This window comes from Oncorhynchus masou, chromosome 1 (assembly GCF_036934945.1).
Source record: "Oncorhynchus masou masou isolate Uvic2021 chromosome 1, UVic_Omas_1.1, whole genome shotgun sequence".
NCBI lineage: Eukaryota > Metazoa > Chordata > Actinopteri > Salmoniformes > Salmonidae > Oncorhynchus > Oncorhynchus masou.
In genome coordinates this window covers 35,723,835-35,731,914 of record NC_088212.1, presented here as the reverse complement: position 1 = coordinate 35,731,914, position 8,080 = coordinate 35,723,835, and the positions used below count along the sequence as shown (strand labels likewise).

Genomic DNA, 8,080 nt, shown 5'->3' with positions numbered 1-8,080 from the left:
TTACATCAATTAACACACCATTCAACATTACTTCATCATTACCTCAGAATTAGGCTACTCCACAATAGGACCTCGCCTTCTTCTCTGGTTACAGAACAAGAGAGGAATAGGAGAAAGATCATTGGGGGAGAAAGAGAGATTCAGAAAGGTAGAGAGACTTGAATACAGAGAAACCCTGACGAAAGTCTTTTGACCGCAACATTGATCTAGTAAAGAGCATTGTGGAGCACAACAACTAGCCTATTTTTGAGTCATTTTATCTAAAGCACCTGGGGAGATGTTTAGACCTAAGGGAGGCAAACGTGTAAAACAAAAGCGTTCATGCCCACCTATCTCATTATGCTTCATTTTCTGTGTGTGTATGGGTGTACGTACGCGTGTTTTTGAATGTGTCTTGTATCACCCATAAGGGTCGTAATCATTTAGGCTCAGGGTCAATGCTATTGGTCCATACTGCCCTGGAGGCATGATCATGGCTGCCAAGGAGTTACATAGACCCAATGTACATCCATATTGATCTCCAAGTGGTCATTGATACTTCCTACACTTCTACATTATTAGGCATGATGCTTTATTTTTTAAAACAATTACAGGCCAATACAGCACACATCAGGACAAGGACAACCAGTCAAGGACCTGTGAGCATTCCCCTCGGACTATTATAAAAGGCATGATGCATCATACTGTGAGATTCATAAGTATTCACCCCCCCCCCCTTAGATTTAAAAGAAGTGGGATTGAAATGGATTTAGTTGTGATTTCGTTTGTCCTTGATCTACACAAAATACTCCATAATGTCAAAGTGAAATCAATTCTGCAAATGTTAACACATTAATAGAAATTGTATAAGTAAGATATAGTTGTTGCAGAAGTATTCATCCTTTTGTTAAGACAAGCCTAAAGTACTTCAAGAGTAACATTTGGCTTAACAAATCCCATAATAAGTTACATGGATAATAATAATAGGGGTTTACATGATTTTTAAATGACTACCCTTTCCTCTGTCTCCATACATATGTAAAGTCCCTCAAGCAACTATAGCATTTTCAAGCACAGATTCAGCTACAAAAACGAGGGAGCTTTTCGAAAGCCTCATAAAGAAGGGCAATGATTGGTAGATCGGTAACAATAACAAATCAGACATTGAATATCTCTTTAAGCATGGTCAAGTCAATAATTATGCTGTGGATGATGTATTAAACTACCCAGAAACAACAAAGTTGCAGTCGTCCTTCTAAACTGAGCTCCAGGACAGGAAGGAAACTGCTCAGGGATGTCAACGTGAGGCCATTGGAGATTTCAAAACAGCTACAGAGTTCAATGGCTGTGAAGGGAGAAAACTGAGGATAGATTAAAGTAAAAAGATTAATAAGAATATACAGAATATTCTAAAATACGGTATGCATCCTGTATGCCATTGGTTTCCAGTCCTTGAGTACACAGTTTTGTTCTAGCCCCAGACGAGCACACTTGATTTAACTTGTCAATAATCATCAAGCCCTCAATGAGTTGAATCAGGTATTTTTGATTCAGGAAACGTCAGATTTTTTATGGAATATCTACATGGCGTACAGAGGCCCATTATCAGCAAACATCACTCCCGTGTTCCAATGACACGTTGTGTTAGCTAATCCAAGTTTATCATTTTAAAAGGCTAATTGATTCATTAGAAACCCCTTTTGCAATTATGTTAGCAAAGCTGAAAACTGATTAAAGAAGCAATAAAACTGGCCTTTAGACTAGTTGAGTATCTGGAGCATCAGCATTTGTAGGTTCGATTACAGGCTCAAAATCTCCAGAAACGAATTACTTTCTTCTGAAACTCATCAGTCTATTCTTGTTCTGAGAAATGAAGGCTATTCCATGTGAGAAATTGCCAAGAAACTGAAGATATCGTACAACACTGTGTACTACTCCCTTCACAGAACAGAGCAAACTGGCCATAACCAGAATAGGAAGAGGAGTGGGATGCCCCGGTGCACAACTGAGCAAGAGGAGAAGTACATTAGAGTGTCTAGTTTGAGAAACAGATGCCTCACAAGTCCTCAATTGGCAGCTTTATTAAATAGTACCCGCAAAACACAAGTCTCAACGTCAACAGTGAAGAGGCGATACCGAGATACTGGCCTTCTAGGCAGAGTTCCTCTGTCCAGTGTCTGTGTTCTTTTCCCCATCTTAATATTAGAGAGAGAGAGAGAGAGAGAGAGAGAGAGAGAGAGAGAGAGAGAGAGAGGTCATATCTCACCGTCTGTTCCTTTCTGGCTGGCAGGCCGCCTGGTACTATCTGGCCAAACAGCCGACTGGACCTGTCTGATCGGCCGACTGGACCCATTTGGCCCGGCCGACTGGACCCATTTGGCCGGCCGACTGGACCAATCTTTCCAGACGACTGGACTTATCTGACCTGGCCAGGAGAGAAGAGGAGAAAGAGAAGAGCAGAGGATATGGAGAAGAGAGAGAGAAAGAGGTGAGAGAGTAAAGGATAGAGAGAGAGAAGAATAGAGAGAGGAGAGAGAAGAGGAGAGGAGAGGAGTCATATCGTGCCTTCTGTCACTCAATTCAATTCAATTCAAGGGGCTTTATTGGCATGGGAAACATGTGTTAACATTGCCAAAGCAAGTAAGGTAAACAATAAAAATTAACAGTCACTCTCTGGCTGGCCAGCCGGCCGACTGGACCTCTCTGACCAAGCCAACTGGTCCTATCTAGCCAGCCTACTAGTCCCATCTGGCCGGTCTACCAGTCCCATCTGGCCAGGCTGACTGTTACGATATTGTTGGCTGGCCTACTGGTCCTATCTGGCAGGACAACTGGACGGCCGACTGGTCCTTTCAAACCGGTTGACTGTTCCAGTCGACTGGCCCTATGTGAACGCCAATCAAGTTGATTGATTTCTCAATCGTTCATTTACATAGGTCGGGGTCAAGCTGGGCTGAGCCCATAGTGGAAGAGTGGAAAAGGTTACTGGTTATGATTACATCACTGGTGAAAAGTCAGTGATAAAAAGATACTCAGTTGACTTACATTCCACTGGACATAAACTGGTTGAATCAACATTGTTTCCATGTCATTTCAACCAAGAAAATCTATGTGATGATATTGAATAAATGTGGAAACCTGATTGGATTTGCAAAAAGTCATCAACATAAGAGCATTTTGTCTTTTTTTCACTTGATGTTAGTTGACATCTCAACCAAATATAAATCAAAACAAGACGTCAGTCTGTGCCCAGTGGGATGTTAGTCTGTCAGCCCCGGATGGCCAGAAAAGGATGAGGTGGCCGGCCAGATTGGTCCTATCAGCCAGATGGCCAGAAAGGACAGATAGTACCAGTCAGCCAGCCAGAAAGGACCAGTCGGTCGGACGGGCAGAAAGAACCAGTCGGCCGGCCGACCAGTCCAATCTGTTTGGCCTATTGGTACTATCCGCCGGACGACTGGACCTATCCGTTTGGCAGACTGGACCTATCCGTTCGGGCTGACTGGGCCTATCCGGCCGGCCGACTGGACCTATCTGGTCGGCCGACTGGACCTAGCCAGTACTAATCACACTACCAATGAAGGGATACATCAGTTTAACTTACAATCAACCCTGACAAAGCCCTGGCACAATAGCAAAGAAGACATGCAGTACTGACAATTTAGAGCGAGTAAACCTGTAAAACCTACTCCATTCACAAACATTTGTATTTTTATTCCAGGGTCATTGCTCTATCAATTTGGCTGTTTTATACGTAGGCCTATATCATTAGGATCGAGAATATAAGGGTAGTCTATATAGCTCATGTAAAAATTGTAATATACTTCTCGCTTAGAGAAGTGCTTCCATAAGCCAGTTATTGTGTTGGCTCTACCATTAACTTTAATCAGTTGAACCCAGTGTAAACTAGCCAGCCACACACTAATAGAGACAACAACCCTGTTGACAATACCCAATCCATTTTCCAGTGTGTATCAGAACAATAATATCCTTCACATTATGAAGTTTGAGTTCATTTTTTTATATAAAAAGATAATGACACCAATTATTATAGGATCATTATAGATTGTTAATTATTATCTTTAATTATTATAGCTAGGCAGGTTAGGCAGGTTTTAAATTCTGTCATATTTTATTCTATAGCCCTACATTAGATCTACTCCTATTGACTTCGTTTTATCTTAAATTCCATTTGATCCGATTCACATCCGCCAAAAAGGGCCACACTGTAACAGATTTTAAGTCATAATATCATATCAAATCAAATTCATTAAAACATGTGTTTTTCTATTTTACTGCCTGTGCAGTCTTCAAATTAAATAAATAAACAAACAACAATAAAATAAGTCAGCCTTACCCAGCTTCGCCTTCGCATAAGTCCAAACATATTTTAAATCCACATAGTCCACGGTTCCGTACTTCATCAGTGCAATGTGTATCAGCGACTACTTCAGCAGGAGGTAGCTATCACTCACAGCTATGTTGTCATCTTCGAGTCCTTGAACACTTGGTTGTTTACGTACAATTTATCGACCACTCGACAAACATTCTGCTTCTCTGCTCGGAGCCTTTGGAAGGTGGGATACAGGGCACGTCATTTCTCCACTATTTTATGGGGAAATTGTTTGTTAATAGAGAACGGGGTGTTCTCCAGCTCCCTACCGTGTTGTAGCAAAGCAATCATCATTTTGTAGTGAGTTAGCCTAGCTGTCAGATGAGCCTTCCCTCCCCTCTGCCACCGAAATGGTGATCCCTTTGAAAAACAATTGTATCCACCTGTTCCTCCATCAATTTGAGATTACGTTTCATGAATACCTTGACTTTTTCCTCCGTTGACTGACAGTTATTGTTTTCATCCTCCTTTATTCCCATTATGACAATATTATTCTTCATACTTTGGCACTTTAGATCAAGTAATTCTGCTTTCATTGTTTTCAATATCTTATTTTCAATAGTTTTCAGGAGTTTTCAATATCTTATTTTCCTCTCGTATTTCTTCCATCATTTTATTACTGTAATTCACTCCTTTTTTAAGGCCTCATCCTCACCCCAGTAGCCCAGGCAATAGAAACAGCTTTTTTTAACTGCTCGCTCATGCTTGAAAGCAATGCTCTATCTTCTGGAGACAGTTATAAAAACCTCCCCCTCCAAAGTTAAATTTGGAATTTTAGAAGGCGGCTTCCCTTCAGTTTTGCTCGCAGAGCCCGAGGAGAGGTCTTCTCTTGTTCGCTTCGATGTAACTGATTCTTTTTCGAGCATATCAAAATGCTGATCAATAAGTAGTTCAAGGTTCTCTCTGTTATCCAGGATATTTCGCAGTTATCAGCTAATACTCAATTTTATGATTAATTAATGGGACAAGCTGTGCCTACCATGCTGCCACTTGTCAAGTCATCAGCCCACTCCTGCCCTTTGGCGTGACGTTTCAATAACCATGTAAATCTCTCAAGGACAAGGTGACTTATAAATATATTTGCCTGTATTTACCACGCCAAAAATGAAATGCTAATTAGCTGCAAATGTGGCTATCATAAAACTGAAAGCCATGATGATCTGGACGAAACTGCAGAATTGAAGCAAAGGTAAGAATCTCTGGATTAACTATCTAATGTTATTTAAATGTAGTAATGAATAAATTGGCTACATTTCTTTAAATAGACAATTCTGTGCAAGTTTTAAATTGACACAATACCTGTTAGCAAAGGTGTCAACTAGAGATGACGTGCAGGAGCTTGCAGGGATTTGTAGTTTTGCATGATGTCTACTTTGATGGAAATTATATAGCATTTTCTAATCTGAGAGCAAAGAACCGGATATATTGATAAGTCACCTTGTCCAAGACAGATTTACATGGTTATGAAAACGTCATGCCAGAGTAAGCCTACACAAAACACCCTTATAAGTGTTTATAAAATTCCTTATGGGAAAAATGAATGGTGGAAAAATTATTGCAACCATTTCCCTGTTTAGCCTCTAGGTTTTCTGGGTATTTTAATACCTCCAACGTGGGGCTCTATTATGTGACTTGTTAAGCAAATCTTTACTCCTAAACTTATTTCGACTTGCCATAACAAAAGGGTTGAATAATTATTTCAGCTTTTCACTTTTAATTCATGTGTAAAAAAAAATGTATCAAACATAATTCCACTTTGACATTATGGGGTATTGTGTGTAGGCCAGTGAAAATAAATCTGTTATTTCCATTTAAGATTCAGGCTGTAACACAACAAAGTGCGTAAAAAGTCGAGGGGTGTGAATACTTTCTGAAAGCACTGTAGGTGAGAGAAACAGACTGAAGGCTTGGACCAGGGAATTTCTACAACGATTTTTGGTGGGGAGAGTGGTTGACGTGTCTTAGCCAGGTGCGTTATAACCACAGGCTTTGCATGACTTGTTCATTTTTATTAAGTATGTGTTGTTTAGTTTGTTAATTTCTTACAGAGTGGTTGAGTGGGTAAAATTCCAACAAAATATACCATCTTACTGCCCCTCCTATTTCTAGTCTAAATAAAACATAGAAAAATGAAGGTTGAATTACTCACAACAAAAATTCTCTATAGGCACTTATAAACCATTTATATTTCTAAACCATTTATTGTATGATAAACACAGTTTGTGTTTTAATGCAGCCTTTTACATGTACTAAAACCCTCAGTGTTTTCACAACACTCACTTAAAAACATAAATAGTAAAGGTTGATGAAACACTTTGTGTGTTTCAGAGTACTTCATTCCTGTTTTAAAACACATTCTGTGCATTGAAACATTTACATTTGGTTTACACTACTGTTCAAAAGTTTGGGGTCACTTAGAAATGCCCTTGTTTTTGAAAGAAAAGCACATTTTTTGTCCATTAAAATGATCAGAAATACAGTGTAGACATTGGTAATGTTGTAAATGACTATTGTGGCTGTAAACGACAGATTTTTTATGGAATATCTACATATATGTTCAGAGGGCCATTACCAGCAACCAACACTCCTGTGTTCCAATGGCACGTTGTGTTAGCTAATCCAAGTTTATAATTTTAAAAGGCAAATTGATCATTAGAAAACCTTTTAGCAGTGATGTTAGCACAGCTGAAAACTATTGTTATTAATAAAGAAGCAATACAACTGGCCTTCTTTAGACTAGTATCATAACACTAGATGAGATGCAAATGCAGACACACGGGGCAGGTGGTTGTTTAAGATGTTTAATAAATCCAAAGGGAATAGGCAAGAGAATAGTAGAGGACAGGGAAAAGGTCATTACCAGATCCGAATCCAGGAGGTACAGAGTGCCAGGCAGGCTCGAGGTCAGGGCAGGCAGGCGGGTACAGAGTCCAAAACAGACAAGGGTCAAAACCGGGAGTATTAGAAAAAGGAGAAAAGGATCAGCAGGAAAATGGGAAAAACCGCTGGTAGGCTTGGACATACAATGCAAACTTGCACAGAGAGACAGGAAACACAGGGATAAATACACTGGGGAAAACAAGCGACACCTGGAGGGGGTGGAGATATTAACAAGGACAGGTGAAACAGCTCAGGATGTGACAATGAGTTGAGTATCTGGAGCATCAGTATTTGCGGGTTTGATTACAGGCTCAAAATGTCCAAAAATAAATAACTTTGTTCTGAAACATCAGTCCATTTTTGCTCTGAGAAATTAAGGCTATTCCATGTGAGAAATTGCCAAGAAACTGAAGATCTCGTACAACGCTGTGTACTACTCCCTTCACAGAACAACGCAAACTGTCTCTAACCAGAATAGAAAGAGGAGTGGGAGGCCCCGGTACACAACTGAGCAAGAGGACAAGTACATTAGAGTGTCTAGTTTGAGAAACAGATGCCTCACAAGTCCTCCACTGGCAGCTTCATTAAATAGTACCAGCAAAACACCAGTCTCAATGTGAACATGAAGAGGCAACTCCGGGAAGCTGGCCTTCTAGGCAGAGTTGCAAAGAAAAAGCCATATCTCAGACTAACCAATAAAAATAAAAGATAAGATGGACAAAACAACACAGACACTGGATAGAGGAACTCTGCCTAGAAGGCCAGCATCCCGGAGTCACCTGTTCACTGTTGACGTTAAAGACTGGTGTTTTGAGGGTACTATTTAAT

General features: G+C 40.2%; 1 long non-coding RNA gene across 1 annotated transcript; it reads right to left on the bottom strand.

The window, feature by feature from the left end:
- Window positions 1-554: 554 nt before the first annotated feature.
- LOC135543170 (uncharacterized) lies at window positions 555-4,470 on the bottom strand. The gene is made up of 3 exons (XR_010456184.1): window positions 4,337-4,470; window positions 2,246-2,404; window positions 555-1,340 (listed from the first exon to the last, which is right to left on the bottom strand). It is a non-coding gene; the product is annotated as an uncharacterized LOC135543170 (long non-coding RNA).
- Window positions 4,471-8,080: the final 3,610 nt, after the last annotated feature.